General features: G+C 37.9%; 1 long non-coding RNA gene and 1 pseudogene across 4 annotated transcripts in view; both read right to left on the bottom strand.

Annotated features, from left to right (window-relative positions):
* Positions 1-4,624: 4,624 nt before the first annotated feature.
* Positions 4,625-17,377, bottom strand: part of LOC123608946 — a 164,624-nt gene continuing 151,871 nt past the window's right edge. For all 4 annotated transcript variants that reach the window (XR_006717527.1, XR_006717529.1, XR_006717530.1 and 1 more), the window contains exons 4-6: positions 13,863-14,048; positions 13,257-13,394; positions 4,625-4,760 (exon numbers count right to left, since the gene is read on the bottom strand). This is a non-coding gene — a long non-coding RNA (uncharacterized LOC123608946). The remainder of the gene's footprint in view (positions 4,761-13,256; positions 13,395-13,862; positions 14,049-17,377) is intronic.
* On the bottom strand, positions 11,338-12,076 carry LOC123609804 (annotated as a pseudogene).

Raw genomic sequence — 17,377 nt, 5'->3', positions numbered from 1 at the left:
TATTGTAGGTAATGATGCTATAAACACAGGGTGTATATATCCCTTTGACTTAGTAGTTTGAATGTATAGTTGTCTTAAAGAACTAAAAACAGCTAACAGATTTTCTTGGAGACTCAGGTTTAAATAAAACTGTATTTCCATTCTAAGATAAGTTTTGTTTATTTTTTTACTATTGGGATATTTTTGTTTGTCCACAGGTATGTCCAAATAACCATCACAATGTTGGTACAGATACTGGTACAGATATTAATAAATTATCATTTGATTTCAGATTCTACACTCAGAAGAATAATTAATCATCCCTGCTATCAATGTTGCCTGTACTATCAATGTGAAGGTATTTCAACTGAAAAAGAAGCCATGCAGCTAACTCTATTTTTACCCAGTTAACATTAAATTTCTGCTATGGAAATTATTTTTTAGTCATACAGCTTTAAAATTAGAATGAATTAAGAGTTTTAAAGTTAGAATTGGAAAAATACTATTAAAATACTTTTAGAAATATAATCAATTTGTATGTTGTGAGAAGCCTAAATTCTGTGTTGAAAAAGTTTAAATGCTTCTCTAATTGCTCACCTCTTTAGTAGCAATGATGTACTCTGTTATTAAACCAAAATGCTTTCTCTTATTCTTCTTATTTTTCCTTGAAGAATGTAAGCTACTCTTAATCTCTAAATATCCTTTTGTCTCCCTGGTGGTTTTTTAAAATGTGGCTTTGATAGTTAGTTACAGTCTTTCTGCCCCTGATATATTTCACATGTTTTCAGATCACTAAAAGGAACAAGCAGCTAGGACTTCACCAACCTTTTATCTATAAATGTTCCAGAAGATCAGAATTTTATTTAAAAATTTTATTATTGTTTAATTATAATCTTCTAGAGAGGATGTGGGAGGAAAGCTGTTCCTACCCTTTTACATACTGGAGGCTTCATAAGACCTATTAAAGAAATGAGCTAATTCTTTTTTATAATTTTTTTTTTCAACGTTTATTTATTTTTGGGACAGAGAGAGACAGAGCATGAACGGGGGAGGGGCAGAGAGAGAGAGGGAGACACAGAATCGGAAACAGGCTCCAGGCTCCGAGCCATCAGCCCAGAGCCTGACGCGGGGCTCGAACTCACGGACCGCGAGATGGTGACCTGGCTGAAGTCGGACACTTAACCGACTGCGCCACCCAGGCGCCCAAGAAATGAGCTAATTCTAATAAAGAATTTTGCATGACCACCCAGGTCCAGGCGATTTAGCTCTACACATATCTGGTGATATAGAAAAGCAAGATGCTGCAGAGAAATGGCCTTGAATTGGTTTCCCTTATTGTCAGAGAACTAGAAGATGAGTGGGAGTGGAAGTTCAGAAGATAGCCTACAAAAATAGTTGTAGATTTTGAGAGTTAGGCATGTCAGATGAGAATACAAAAATTCCAAATATATGGGGGGAGGTGCTGAGGAAAGGAAATATATTTTTAATCTTTAGAAAAAGAGGTTACAAGAAATTCTTTATGATCTGCCCAAGAGTCTATTATTTCTCCTTATGAGAAAAGTGTTAAGACTTCAGTATGCAAATTACAAATTTACTTAAAATAACATTTCCTGACATGTTTAAGCTAAATGAGAATAAATTAGTAAAACTTATTATAAAATTCTTCCTTTGAAAATTTTTAATAAAAGTCCTATCTCCTGGAAAAGACAGTGTGAGTGTACCTGAAGGCAAGAGGATGAACTAAATTACTTATCACTCTAGGAAAAACAAACAAACAAACAAACAAACAGTAAGTACAGTAAAACCTTGGTTTGGGAGCATAATTCGTTCCTGAAACATGCTAGTAATCCAAAGCATTTGTATAGCAAAGTGAATTCCCCATAAGAAATAATGGAAACTCAGATGATTCATTCCACAACCTAAAATATTCATATAAAAATGATTAACATACTGGAATATAATACAGAATAATTTTTTAAAAAGACAAAATATAAAGAAAAACAAATTAACCTGTACTTATCTTAGAAAACCTTCATGGCTGGTCTGAGGGAGACAAGAGAGAGGAGGGTTATTGTGTAGGACTACTTTCACTATCACTAATGGAATCACTGCTATCTATTGGCTCAATGGAATCTTTTTCTTTTCATGCAACTTTAACAAGGAACCTATCCAAAGGCACTTGCTTTCGCCTCCTTTTGAGGATTTCTCGGAAATATGACATTACATTGTCGTTAAGTAGATTCATCACTTGCACTGCTACAGCCTTATGTAGGTGGTGGTTTTCTACAAAATTTTACCCTGTTTCTGACATTTTATGCATCTCCCTAATCCCATTTGAAGTGAGGGACTCGTCCACCTTTATCTCCTCCTCTGCAGAGGAGATCTCCATAACCTCTTGCTGTTGCTCATGATGCAACAATTGGATGCAACAGTCGGATGCCATTTGTGGGCACCTTCCAATGTTCTGAAAAATCACTGATTTCTGCCAAACACCACGGTCTGAGGCCAAGTATCTGAGCACGGGAGACAATCACCCACAATCCTGCAGCAGGAGAAAGAGAGAGAGAGAGAGAGAAGAACCACTGACTCGGTTGTAATCATGTGACATTTGCTGTCATGTACTACTTATATTGCAAAACATCTCTTGTTTATCAAGTTAAAATTTATTATAAATGTTTGCTCGTCTTGTGGAACACTCACAGAACAAATCACTCGCAATCCAAGGTTTTATTGTAATGCTATATAAGCAGAACTGTAAAAGGTTTAGACTAGGAATTTCAAATTTCTTAAATTTAAAATATACCAGGCATAGTTACCATTCCTGACATGCTAAGCCTTTATTCCAAGTCTCATTTGAAAAAACCAAACTACTATGGGTATTTTCATGCAGGCTGAGGTGTAATTATATATATTTTGCTTCTATTAATCTATCAAATGTCAAAAAATGGGGTTATATAATATGGAAAATAAGAAGAAGAATTAGATATTCCTATTGTACCCTATTGTCATCAGATGGAAAACTGATGAGAAGTGAGATGTGCTTATAACTTTTTCACTTTCTGATTTATTTTCAAGGTCTCTGTATCATACATTATCTGCTTTATGTCTTTTGGAAATTACGGACTGGAAATCATTTCTATTGTACTACCTCCCCATTTTCATTCCCCTAATAAGAGGACCATTTCATTTAATCTTTGGGTTTATAAAGATTAGAGCCCCCCACCTACACCCAGTGGGTTGGGTTTTTCCAAGGAATTAAAAACATGTGTTCCAGCAACTTCTCTCTACCTTATGGTTGTAAAATAGAAAAGTTGAAGCATAATATTTCTCTCTTTGTATTATAGGGAAGGAAAAAATCTTCCTCTATGCTTCAAGTTCTTCCAGCTGGACAAAGAATTAAATTTACACAAGACAGATAAATAGGATTAAGAAGCCCACAAAACTTATTACATGCACATAGAAGCCCAATAATGAAATTGAGATTTAAAGAAATGACCAAGGCAGACTGTTTTCATACTTTTAGACAAAGAGACAATAAATTTGTGAGAATTGACAGGATAAAGAAAACAGATGTTTGGGAACTTTAATTAGTGAGGAATTCTAAGTGGAATTTGGGCTGAGGCAGTGATTAGAGAAAAGTAACTGTTTTGCTTCTGTCGCTCTTTCAACTTTAAAGTTGCTATCTCTAGTGATAAGGATGACTTTTTACTTCTTAGTACAAGGAGCATAGGTTTCATATGGGATATTTATTTCCTGATTTCAGGAGGACCTAAGAGGGTCTGAGTGTCCTTGCACTGGCTGTTTCTTAAGGAACTTGTGTTTAACATAATCGATATGCCAAAGTAGCACATTTTGGGGAGCCTGCTTTCGGCTCCTATAGAATACTTTCTCTTCTGAAGAATAACCAAGTTCAGGACTAATGTGGTTGTCCTAGAAAGCATGGACAGATCAGTTTAGGATGATGTCACTCTAAATAACAGGCCTGTGCTTTCCCATTTGTCCTGTTTCCACACCTTTATTATCCATTTGTACTAATGTTCCAGTGTAGGTTTTTATTTGTATTAATCTTTTTTAAAATTTATATATTTTTGTTCTTCCTTTTGCTATAAAAGTGAGTCAGATTAACAAATAACCATTTTCATATAGGTGAAATAGAGCTGACCTTTTTCTTACAGATCATTTCTCTGATTTAGCTTAGGCAGAATACTAGGCAAGGTTTATCCCAGCTCACTTGAGTTCCTGAGTTATTGAGATTCAAAATTAAAGGCCAGCCATAAATGAAATATGATTTTGCCTGTCATTATCTTCTGCATTTATTTCTGTTAGGAACCCTATGCTGAGGGTTATTTGTTTTATTTGAGGCTGCATTTATAGTGCATGTAGCCTGGGCACCAGATTTGATAAGTAGTGGAACCTGTTGAGTGTTGGGGGAAATACAGCATTCTGTCCTTTTCATTTCATAACCAAGTCCGATTTAAGAACATAAACAGACATTTTAGGTAATGTTCAATCTTTCTGGAAGATAATTTCTCAACTCCTCTCATATTTTATTTTCACTCTGGCTGCTCTCAGGGAGCATTGTGAACATCTGATCTCATAATGGCAAAATAAATGAATCATCATTACCTCAAGGTGTTCTCTGAATCCTCCGACCAAATTACAAAATGGCTGGCTTGATAAGTTTGGGATGTGGCTAGCCTGGTCCCTTTCCTGGGCATCATGATGTTGTCTGCTGCTGGCATTTGTGGTCAGAGTTGTAGTCTTTCTCAGATGGATCAGAGCTTAGAAATGAAAACCTTCTCAGTTAGTTTCCTTAGCCTGTATCTAGCTCCACAATTAGATGCTATGCACACAGTGCTTATTATAAAGCCATTTCTCTCTGCCTGGACAGGTTTCCTAGTAAGTCTACCAGCTCCTAACTCAGCATCAGTGCTGTATAGGGAACTGTCTGGAGTGCAACATCATCCTGCCTGACCACATTTCTCTGCCCCTTTTTTTTTTTTAAATAAAAACAATGTAGCTGAGGGGAAGAAGATGGCAGCGTAGGAGGACGCTGGGCTCACCGCGCGTCCTGCTGATCACTTAGATTCCACCTACACCTGCCTAAATAACCCAGAAAACCGCCAGAGGATTAGCAGAACGGAGTCTCTGGAGCCAAGCGCAGAAGAAAGGCCCACGGAAGAGGGTAGGAAGGGCGGCTAGGCCGTGCGTGCTCCACGGACTGGCGGGAGGGAGCCGGGGCGGAGGGGCAGCTCGCCAGCCAAGCAGAGCCCCCGAGTCTGGCTGGCAAAAGTGGAGGGGCCGGACGGACGGAGTGTGTTCCCTCAGCAAGCGCGACTTAGCATCTGGGAGGTCATAAGTTAACAGCCCTGCTCGGAAAGCGGGAAGGCTGGAGGACAAAGGGAGGGAGAGTTGCTGAGCCCCGGGACAAGAGAGCTCAGTTAGGCGGGGAACAAAGGCGCTCGCCAGCGCCATCTCCCCCGCCCATCCCCCAGCCAAAATCCCAAAGGGAACCAGTTCCTGCCAGGGAACTTGCTTGCTCCGCGCAAACACCCAATGCTGTGCTTCTATGGAGCCACTCCTCCGGCAGCGGGTCTGACTCCCTCCCGCTGCCACAGGGCCCCTCCTGAAGTGGATCACCTAAGGAGAAGCGAGCTAAGCCTGCCCCTCCTGCCCCCGTGCACCTTGCCTACCCACCCCAGCTAATACGCCAGATCCCCAGCACCACAAGCCTGGCAGTGTGCAAGTAGCCCAGACAGGCCACGCCACCCCACAGTGAATCCCGCCCCTAGAAGAGGGGAAGAGAAGGCACACACCAGTCTGACTGTGGCCCCAACGGTGGGCTGGGGGCAGACATCAGGACAGACTGCGGCCCCGCCCACCAACTCCAGTTATACACCACACCACAGGGGAAGTGCCCTGCAGGTCCTCACCACGCCAGGGACTATCCAAAACGACCAAGCGGAAGAATTCCCCTCAGAAGAATCTCCAGGAAATAACAACAGCTAATGAGCTGATCAAAAAGGATTTAAATAATATAACAGAAAGTGAATTTAGAATAATAGTCATAAAATTAATCGCTGGGCTTGAAAACAGTATAGAGGACAGCAGAGAATCTCTTGCTACAGAGATCAAGGGACTAAGGAACAGTCACGAGGAGCTGAAAAGCACTTTAAACGAAATGCAAAACAAAATGGAAATGACGACAGCTCGGCTTGAAGAGGCAGAGGAGAGAATAGGTGACCTAGAAGATAAAGTTATGGAAAAAGAGGAAGCTGAGAGAAAGAGAGAGAAAAAAATCCAGGAGTATGAGGGGAAAATTAGAGAACTAAGTGATACACTAAAAGAAATAATATACGCATAATTGGTATCCCAGAGGAGAAAGAGAGAGGGAAAGGTGCTGAAGGGGTACTTGAAGAAATTATAGCTGAGAACTTCCCTGAACTGGGGAAGGAAAAAGGCATTAAAATCCAAGAGGCACAGAGAACTCCCTTCAGACGTAACTTGAATCGATCTTCTGCACGACATATCATAGTGAAACTGGCAAAATACAAGGAAAAAGAGAAAATTCTGAAAGCAGCAAGGGATAAACGTGCCCTCACATATAAAGGGAGACCTATAAGACTCGTGACTGATCTCTCTTTTGAAACCTGGCAGGCCAGAAAGAATTGGCACGATATTTTCAGTGTGCTAAACAGGAAAAATATGCAGCAGACAATCCTTTATTCAGCCAGTCTGTCATTTAGAATAGAAGGAGAGATAAAGGTCTTCCCAAACAAACAAAAACTGAAGGAATTTGTCACCACTAAACCAGCCCTACAAGAGATCCTAAGGGGGATCCTGTGAGACAAAGTACAAGAGACATCACTACAAGCATGAAACCTATGGACATCACAATGACTCTAAACCCGTATCTTTCTATAATAACACTGAATGTAAATGGATTAAATGCGCCAACCAAAAGACATAGGGTATCAGGATGGATAAAAAAACAAGACCCATCTATTTGCTGTCTACAAGAGACTCATTTCAGATCTGAGGACACCTTTAGATTGAGAGTGAGGGGATGGAGAACTATTTATCATGCTACTGGAAGCCAAAAGAAAGCTGGAGTAGCCATACTTCTATCAGACAAACTAGACTTTAAATTAAAGGCTGTAACAAGAGATGAAGAAGGGCATTATATAATAATTACAGGGTCTATCCATCAGGAAGAGCTAACAATTATAAATGTCTATGCGCCGAATACCAGAGCCCCCAAATATATAAAACAACTACTCATAAACATAAGCAACCTCATTGAGAAGAATGTGGTAATTGCAGGGGACTTTAACACCCCACTTACAGAAATGGATAGATCATCTAGACACACGGTCAGTAAAGAAACAAGGGCCCTGAATGAGACATTGGATCAGATGGACTTGACAGATATATTTAGAACTCTGCATCCCAAAGCAACAGAATATACTTTCTTCTCGAGTGCACATGGAACATTCTCCAAGATAGATCATATACTGGGTCACAAAACAGCCCTTCATAAGTTTACCAGAATTGAAATCATACCATGCATACTTTCAGACCACAATGCTATGAAGCCTGAAATCAACCACAGGAAAAAGTCTGGAAAACCTCCAAAAGCATGGAGGTTAAAGAACACCCTACTAACGAATGAGTGGGTCAACCAGGCAATTAGAGAAGAAATTAAAAATATATGGAAACAAACGAAAATGAAAATACAACAATCCAAACGCTTTGGGATGCAGCGAAGGCAGTCCTGAGAGGAAAATACATTGCAATCCAGGCCTATCTCAAGAAACAAGAAAAATCCCAAATACAAAATCTAACAGCACACCTAAAGGAAATGGAAGCAGAACAGCAAAGACACCCCAAACCCAGCAGAAGAAGAGAAATAATAAAGATCAGAGCAGAAATAAACAATATAGAGTCTAAAAAAACTGTAGAGCAGATCAACGAAACCAAGAGTTGGTTTTTTGAAAAAATAAACAAAATTGACAAACCTCTAGCCAGGCTTCTCAAAAAGAAAAGGGAGATGACCCAAATAGATAAAATCATGAATGAAAATGGAATGATTACAACCAATCCCTCAGAGATACAAACAATTATCAGGGAATACTATGAAAAATTATATGCCAACAAATTGGACAACCTGGAAGAAATGGACAAATTCCTGAACACCCACACTCTTCCAAAACTCAATCAGGAGGAAATAGAAAGCTTGAACAGACCCATAACCAGCGAAGAAATTGAATCGGTTCTCAAAAATCTCCCAAAAAATAAGAGTCCAGGACCAGATGGCCTCCCAGGGGAGTTCTACCAGACGTTTAAAGCAGATATAATACCTATCCTTCTCAAGCTATTCCAAGAAGTAGAAAGGGAAGGAAAACTTCCAGACTCATTCTTTGAAGCCAGTATTACTTTGATTCCTAAACCAGACAGAGACCCAATAAAAAAAGAGAACTACAGGCCAATATCCCTGATGAATATGGATGCAAAAGTTCTCAATAAGATACTAGCAAATCGAATTCAACGGCATATAAAAAGAATTATTCACCATGATAAGTGGGATTCATTCCTGGGATGCAGGGCTGGTTCAACATTCGCAAATCAATCAACATGATACATCACATTAACAAAAAAAAAAAAAAAAGAAGAACCATATGATCCTGTCAATCGATGCAGAAAAGGCCTTTGACAAAATCCAGCACCCTTTCTTAATAAAAACCCTTGAGAAAGTCGGGATAGAAGGAACATACTTAAAGATCATAAAAGCCATTTATGAAAAGCCCACAGCTAACATCATTCTCAATGAGGAAAAACTGAGAGCTTTTTCCCTGAGATCAGGAACACGACAGGGATGCCCACTCTCACTGCTGTTGTTTAACATAGTGCTGGAAGTTCTAGCATCAGCAATCAGACAACAAAAGGAAATCAAAGGCATCCAAATTGGCAAAGATGAAGTCAAGCTTTCGCTTTTTGCAGATGACATGATATTATACATGGAAAATCCGATAGACTCCACCAAAAGTCTGCTAGACTGATACATGAATTCAGCAAAGTTGCAGGATACAAAATCAATGTACAGATATCAGTTGCATTCTTATACACTAACAATGAAGCAACAGAAAGACAAATAAAGAAACTGATCCCATTCACAATTGCACCAAGAAGCATAAAATACCTAGGAATAAATCTAACCAAAGATGTACAAGATCTGTATGCTGAAAACTATAGAAAGCTTATGAAGGTAATTGAAGAAGATATAAAGAAATGGAAAGACATCCCCTGCTCATGGATTGGAAGAATAAATATTGTCAAAATGTCAATACTACCCAAAGCTATCTACACATTCAATGCAATCCCAATCAAAATTGCACCAGCATTCTTCTCGAAGCTAGAACAAACAATCCTAAAATTCATATGGAACCACAAAAGGCCCCGAATAGCCAAAGTAATTTTGAAGAAGAAGACCAAAGCAGGAGGCATCACAATCCCAGACTTTAGCCTCTACTACAAAGCTGTCATCATCAAGACAGCATGGTATGGCACAAAAACAGACACATAGACCAATAGGATAGAATAGAAACCCCAGAACTAGACCCACAAACGTATGGCCAACTCATCTTTGACAAAGCAGGAAAGAACGTCCAATGGAAAAAAGACAGTCTCTTTCACAAATGGTGCTGGGAGAACTGGACAGCAACATGCAGAAGGTTGAAACTAGACCATTTTCTCACACCATTCACAAAAATAAACTCAAAATGGATAAAGGACCTGAATGTGAGACAGGAAACCATCAAACCCTTAGAGGAGAAAGCAGGAAAAGACCTCTCTGACCTCAGGCGTAGCAATCTCCTACTTGACACATCCCCAAAGGCAAGGGAATTAAAAGCAAAAGTGAATTACTGGGACCTTATGAAGATAAAAAGCTTCTGCACAGCAAAGGAAACAACCAACAAAACTAAAAGGCAACCAACGGAATGGGAAAAGATATTTGCAAATGACATATCGGACAAAGGGCTAGTATCCAAAATCTATAAAGAGCTCGCCAACTCCACACCTGAAAAACAAATAACCCAGTGAAGAAATGGGCAGAAAACATGAAAAGACACTTCTCTAAAGAAGACATCCGGATGGCCCAACAGGCACATGAAAAGATGTTCAGCGTCGCTCCTTATCAGGGAAATACAAATCAAAACCACACTCAGATATCACCTCACGCCAGTCAGAGTGGCCAAAATGAACAAATCAGGAGACTATAGATGCTGGCGAGGATGTGGAGAAAGGGGAACCCTCTTGCACTGTTGGTGGGAATGCAAATTGGTGCAGCCGCTCTGGAAAACAGTGTGGAAGTTCCTCAGAAAATTAAAAATAGACCTACCCTATGACCCAGCAATAGCACTGCTAGGAATTTATCCAAGGGATACAGGAGTGCTGATGCATAGGGGCACTTGTACCCCAATGTTTATAGCAGCACTCTCAACAATAGCCAAATTATGGAAAGAGCCTAAATGTCCATCAACTGATGAATGGATAAAGAAATTGTGGTTTATATACACAATGGAATACTATGTGGCAATGAGAAAGAATGAAATATGGCCTTTTGTAGCAACGTGGATGGAACTGGAGAGTGTGATGCTAAGTGAAATAAGCCATACAGAGAAAGACAGATACCATATGGTTTCACTCTTATGTGGATCCTAAGAAACTTAACAGAAACCCATGGGGGAAGGGAAGGAAAAAAAAAAAAAAAGAGGTTAGAGTGGGAGAGAGCCAAAGCATAAGAGACTGTTAAAAACTGAGAACACACTGAGGGTTGATGAGGGGTGGGAGGGAAGGGAGGGTGGGTGATGGATATTGAGGAGGGCACCTTTTGGGATGAGCACTGGGTGTTGTATGGAAACCAATTTGACAATAAATTTCATATATTAAAAAAAAGTAAATAAATAAATAAATAAATAAAAACAATGTATTTACTTAGAAGTGTTCAGAATGTCAACAAAACAGCTGCAACTTTTTTTTTTTTTTTTTTTTTTTTGCAATTACAGAGCGGTATTCAGTTAACAGAGCAACAATTATTTTGTATAAACTGTACCAGAGACAACTGAAGATGAAAAAACTACCATCCCCATATATAACTAATTTGTGCTGTGAACCAGCAAGAACCTGCTTTAAATTTCCATGCCAATTTACACCCCCACATTGCACCAGGCAAGGTTAGTGGCTATTAAAGTACCACCAACACAGGGCTATCTAAAGACACATTTAGGAGTGTATTAACTATACAAAAAAAGATGCCGTACAGTTTAAAAACAAATATTACACAGCCTTACATTCAATCTTTTTCTTTAAAAGGAACTGTGTACAGGGGGGCTTAAATGCTTTATAGACAAGAAAGAAAACTGCTAGGACTAACTTATTCATCATCATTCTCTTCATCTTCCTCCTCATACTGTTCATCTTCCCTGTCTTCCTCCTCTTCCTTCTTTTTCTTGTTTTTTTCAGCTTGACACTCCCTTTTTTTCTGCATCAGGCTTTCCTTTAGTCCAGTATGCAGCGATATCCTTTTCATATTTTTCCTTCAGTTTGGCAGCCTTCTTTTAGTGGGACTGCTTGTCATCTGTGGCAGTATTATTCCATGTCTCTCCCAGTTTCTTTGCAACATTACCAATGGATAGGCTGGGATGTTCCTCTTTGATTTGGGAGCAATACTCAAAACAAAACAAGAAAAAGGCCAAAGCAGGACCCTTGGGTGCATTGGAATCCTGCAACTTCTTTTTTTTTCCCCTTTAGCGGGGATATTAGCTTTCATTCCTCTTTCATAAAGCGCCTTGTCCACCTTTGCATGTCTCCAAGTTTTCCTTTCTCTTTAGCAGACATGGTCTTCCACCTCTCTGAGCACTTACGAGAAAACTCTGAGAAGCTGACTGAAGCATCTGGGTGCTTCTTGCGCTCCTCTCGGCAAGCTAGCACAAAGAATGAATACGATGACATTTTGCCTCTTGGTTTCTTAGGATCCCCTTTGCCCAGGTTTAATTATTTTCCTCAGTGGGGCACAGAGTCGCCCAGTGCCTTTCTGGCTCTCTCGCTCCAGCACTGTCTCTATGGAGCTCTGCCTTCTTTTTTTTTTTTTTATTTTTTAAAAAAGTTTTTATTTTTGAGACAGAGAAAGGGCATGAGCAGGGGAGGGGCAGAAAGAGAGGGAGACACAGAATCTGAAGCAGCCTCCAGGTTCTGAGCTGTCAGCACAGAGCCCAATGGGGGGCTCGAACTCACACACTGTGAGATCATGACCTGAGCTGAAGTCAGACACTTAACTGACTGAGCCACCCAGGCACCCCTAGAGCCCTGCCTTCTTAACGGTTCTACCAAAGCATCATGTGTCCCACCAAACACAACCTCAGAGAGGAGCAAATGTTGAGGCAACAATAACAGCAACACTGAACAATTATCTCAAAGAAAAATCATTATGTAAAGGACTGTGAGAATCAGCAGCTGGGACTAAGCAGCTCATCAGCAGCCGGTAGGGTCTCTTTTTGAAGGTAAGTAAATTATACGAAGAAATCAATTTCTTCTCCATATCTAACTTGCTGAGAGAGTAAATTTGTGACTCCCAACACATTTATAAATTGTTATTTACTTCTCAAAAACTTCAAAATGGCCCTGTTTGTGTATGCATATATGAGAGCTATTTTTTTGGTCTAAGTGTCAGACTCCGAGAGGAATTACGAACATTAGTTTTTAAAAATGGAGACAAGGACAGACAATACTATTAGCTTTTGGTTAATTCTATTACAAAACTTATAGAAAAGTGATACCAGATTAGAGCTGCTACAAAAAAGAAGATTTTGATAGCATCAGAGTGAATTTCATGTTCAATGACATTTAACATGGAAAATTGTCCCCTGGAGTGGACCAGCTGTTTACTTTCAATGACATCAGATTGAAAAGAATAATTCAATGTGTAGATATATGTCACCATGGGTAAGAATTGGTTTATAGCTCTCCCAAAGCTCATAGCAACAATTTACAAGGTAAACTCCTTCCAACTTCCTTCCTTCCAATATGTAAAATCATATTTATTGAAACAAATAAATTTCCAATCATGAATATTTGAATGAGATAATACAGATTAACTTGCTTAAAAAATAATTTCCCTTAGAAAAACAAACCCAAGAATAATTCCACATGATGTAATGCATTTGCAGATTAATCTTGTTCTCAAATAGATGACTATAAAACATAGAAACCTGTCTCACTATGGGGTCTCTGTGGAGATTCTTGAAGTTCCAAGTGCCCAGTTGCCCAATAAATGCTAATTGGCAGAGATGATAATGATATGTTAACTCATTTCCGAAAGGGTCTTCTTATTCTCTGTTGGTTTCCACATCCATCTACTTTAAATATTGAAAGAAAAGAAGAAAATAAGTACTCATAAGAAGTATAAAATTTTCCATAATTTGTGAAATCAAGAAATCTCTCATTATACATTTTGATTGCACAAACACATACACACGTGCCCAGACACCATTCAGTGCTGCTAATTAGTTTATAGTTATTAACTTTGGAAGACTCTCCTATCTTTGAATTATAACAGACACTTCAGAGCTTACTTGGCTGAACAGAAAAACTAGTAAGGGGCCAGATCTTCTCTTTATTACCTTTGTCATGATTATTCCTTCTCTTGTACAAAGTGGCCATTTAGAGCTGGTCTTATCTGGTCCATGGGATACTATTTCTTTGGATGGCAATTGTAATGTAAAGGAAGTCTCATGAACCTTATTGACACTATTAGAGACTGATACTTCATCTCCAGCCACATTCACTTTATTTTCAGAGTTATTGCCTCTCTGGTTTATGTTTACAGGATATTCTCCTTGTCTTCCCTTTGTCCCTTCAGAGTAGCCAAAGCATGGCAAAGTGTCCCTGTGTTAGGTGGCAGTATGAGAACGAGGAAGGCAGGGGCATGTTTATGCCTTCTTCCTGCTTTATATCCATAATGGGGTGGGCATCTTTTCCTTTTAATCTGATCTCTTCTGTGTTTCGGTTATCTGGGTAAAAGGAAAAACAGGTATTGTGTTTGTTTAATCATTTACATAACCTTTCTTCTCATTTCGCTCAGGCTTCTCCCCCTGTACACACACAAACATGGAAGCAAGTCAAAAGGCTTTCTTGGCAAGTTAGGATTCTGGTATCCTTCTGCTTAGATAGATGATTCTTCTGCATGTGGGTTATGGGTTGTGGAAAGATTGTCACACATGGTTCCTGAAAACATGTACATGGCAAAATGGCTCCAGGTTTCTCATAAATTGACACATATTCGTATAAGTGTTTAGACTAAATACTTTAGAGAATCCTGGACAAGTGAAACCTAGATTCAGGCAAAATGAGTTACAGGCAAAATGAATTAGATATAGTTAGCTCTGATGCAAAACAGTATTTTAGAGGAAACAATTGACCAAATTCTGCATGTTGGAGCTTGATATTTCTCTCAACTTCCTCCAGATTTCAAACCCAAAGAAGAAAGTAGGAGGCAAAAAAGTGTTGCTCATCTCCTCAAGATAATACCACAGTAGCTCTAGCTCAAGTGGGAAAGGCTACATGTGGATCACCAAAACATATTCTTAAACTTGAGTTTTTAGTATTTTCAGATGTCAAGCGAAGGAACTCAAGTAGCTTGTAATATTGAACACATCTTTTCACGTGTTTGTTTTTTATGTATTTTTTCAATGAAATATCTGTGACTTTTTTGCATTTTGGATTGCTTATTTTTCTTCCTATTGAGTGTTGAAAGTTCTGTGTACATTTTAGATACTAATCCTTTGTGATTTGCAAATGTTTTCTTCAGTCTGTCTTGTCTCTGAAGCTCTTAAAACGGTCTATCATAGAGCAAAAGATTTGTTTTATTTTCCTTTTATGGATTATGTTTTTGGTGTCAAATCTAAGAACTTTTGGCCTAGCCTGGAAGCCAGAATATTTTCTCTTAATTTTCTTCTAAAAGATTTATAGTTTTATATTGAAGTTCATGATTTATTTTGAGTTACTTTTTGTATGAGGTGGGAGATCCATCAACCTTTGTGGAAAGGTGACATTGAATCGTTTTTTTGCATTTTTGTCAAAGTCAGGCAGGTTTGTATAGATCCATTACCAAACTCTCTATTCTGTTCCAGTAATCTATGTATCAAAACCTCTACAATTTGCATGGCCTGAATACTGAAACTGTATAATAAACCTGGAAATCAGATAGACTGATTGCCTCCCAGTTTATTCTTTTTTCTGTCAACATTATTTTAGTCATTCTGAGCTCTATACATTTCCATATAAATTTTGGAATAATCTTGTCTATATTTACAAAAAAATTTTGCCGAGAGTATGATAGGAATTGATTAAGTCTGTATATCAGTTTGTTGAGACTTGACATCTTTACTCTGTGAAATCTTCAAATTCATAATCACAAAATGTTTTCTCATTTACTTAGATCTTAAACACTTTATCATCATTTTGTAGATTCTGGCAAGCAAATATTTGACATGTATTGTTAAATTTATATCTATGTATTCCATTATTTTTGAGCTAGTATGTATGGTATTTCATTTTTAATTTGGTCATGTGTTCATTGCTAGTACATAGAAATACAATTTATTTTTGTATGTTCATCTTGTATCTGATAAACTTGGTGAACTCATTTGTTAATTCCATAAGTTTTTATTTTTATTTTTGTATATTTGTCAGAATGTTTATATAGGCAACCTTGTCATATACAAATAGGAACAGTTTTATTTCTTCCTTTCTAATATACATATATTTTACTTTTTTTACTTGTGTCATTGCAGTGACTAGAAAGTCAGGACTATGTTTTATGAGTTGTGAAGAGAATATTAAATCAAAACTCAAATGTAATACATCATCTTCTTATTCAGTTTGTGATTGGTTTCCCATATATTTTATAAAACTAAGAATTTTGATAAAGATTTTTTTTTCTGAAGACCATGCATAAACATATTTGAAAAAAGAACTCTTAATAATGTGAATTATCTAAAGATTGCTTCAATTTTCCTGCCAGGCACTCTATTAAGCATTATCATATATATCAGTATTAACATTCTTTTTCTTTGAGAACCTCTCATTTATGGACCTGGCTTACAGGTCAAACATTATTCAGTTTTCCCTCTAAAATAAAAATTCTGTGATATTATGTGATAAAACTGTGTGGTAATTTTCTCATATCTTTGCTGAGTGTTGAAATATACATGAATCCTCTACAAATTTCTTTCATCATGGCCTTCCTCACCCTCTCGCATGAAAGCCCAGAAATGTCCACTTGCCTATTTTGCCCCAAATTCTAAAGCTTTGTTTCTAATTTGATGCATATTTGGATTGTGAAAAATGTCCTAGAAGCAGTCATGTGCCAAAAGTGTGAGAGGAACATGTATGTATTCATGTATTTACTCCTAAACAGTATAGTCTGTTCTCTAACCATTAATGTGCTCTTTGGTTGATTTTGCTTCACTTAGAGAAAGCAGATGTATTTCCTCAGGCAACAGCTTACTTTTTCTGCAGTTGTCCAGTATGGGGTAACAGTGCGGGCATGTCATATTTAGATACTTGCTCTAAGAGGTTAATGCTTCAGTAGCTAGTACTTTAGCACTATTTGCATATACTCACATAATTTTTTCAGGGCCATAACTTATTTATTTCACATTTCTAATAATGTAATTGTCGAAAAATAAGACTATACTAGTTTGCCTATTTGGCAACTGAGGCAAAAATGAAAAAAACAAATCCTATATGAAATAGCTATTTTTAAAAGTTACCAATTATATCATTTCAAAATCTTTAGGGTGTATTAATTTTACTTTATAGGTATAGAGGAAGGAAACATGGATGAAATGTACTTTCCAAGGACATAACTTCATGATTTCTTAACAGCAACTAGAATGCAGATACCTTTCCAGGGTTTTGAAATATCTTGAAGGCAAAGAAAAACAATGTGACTGTTGGGTAGACTTTAAAACTCCAAGTTTAGTGAAGGCACTATTGAACTAAACACTGATTGTGCTACATTTAAAATCACTTTCACATTCCCACTTAAATTTTGGGTAATCACAAATCGATCATGAAAAAATTTACCTTTCGCTAAGCAAAAATTAGAAAACTGAAAAGAGTATAAATGATTTTAGAGATCTAAAGCACAGGATTAGCTATTACAGAATCAGCAGCTCAAAAACTCTCAAACATTTGCAAAAATGTCAGCAGGCAGATAAATGCTAAAAAGTAAAGGCGATATTTTGTAGCTCTTGAAAGAAGACTTGTTAGTCAATGAAGACAAGCTTAAGATTGTCTAAGGTGTCTAAGGTGCGGTAGTTTCGGTAGAGAGTAG

The sequence above is a fragment of the Leopardus geoffroyi genome, chromosome B2 (genome assembly GCF_018350155.1).
Source record: "Leopardus geoffroyi isolate Oge1 chromosome B2, O.geoffroyi_Oge1_pat1.0, whole genome shotgun sequence".
Taxonomy (NCBI): domain Eukaryota; kingdom Metazoa; phylum Chordata; class Mammalia; order Carnivora; family Felidae; genus Leopardus; species Leopardus geoffroyi.
This window is presented reverse-complemented; position numbering and strand designations above follow the sequence as displayed.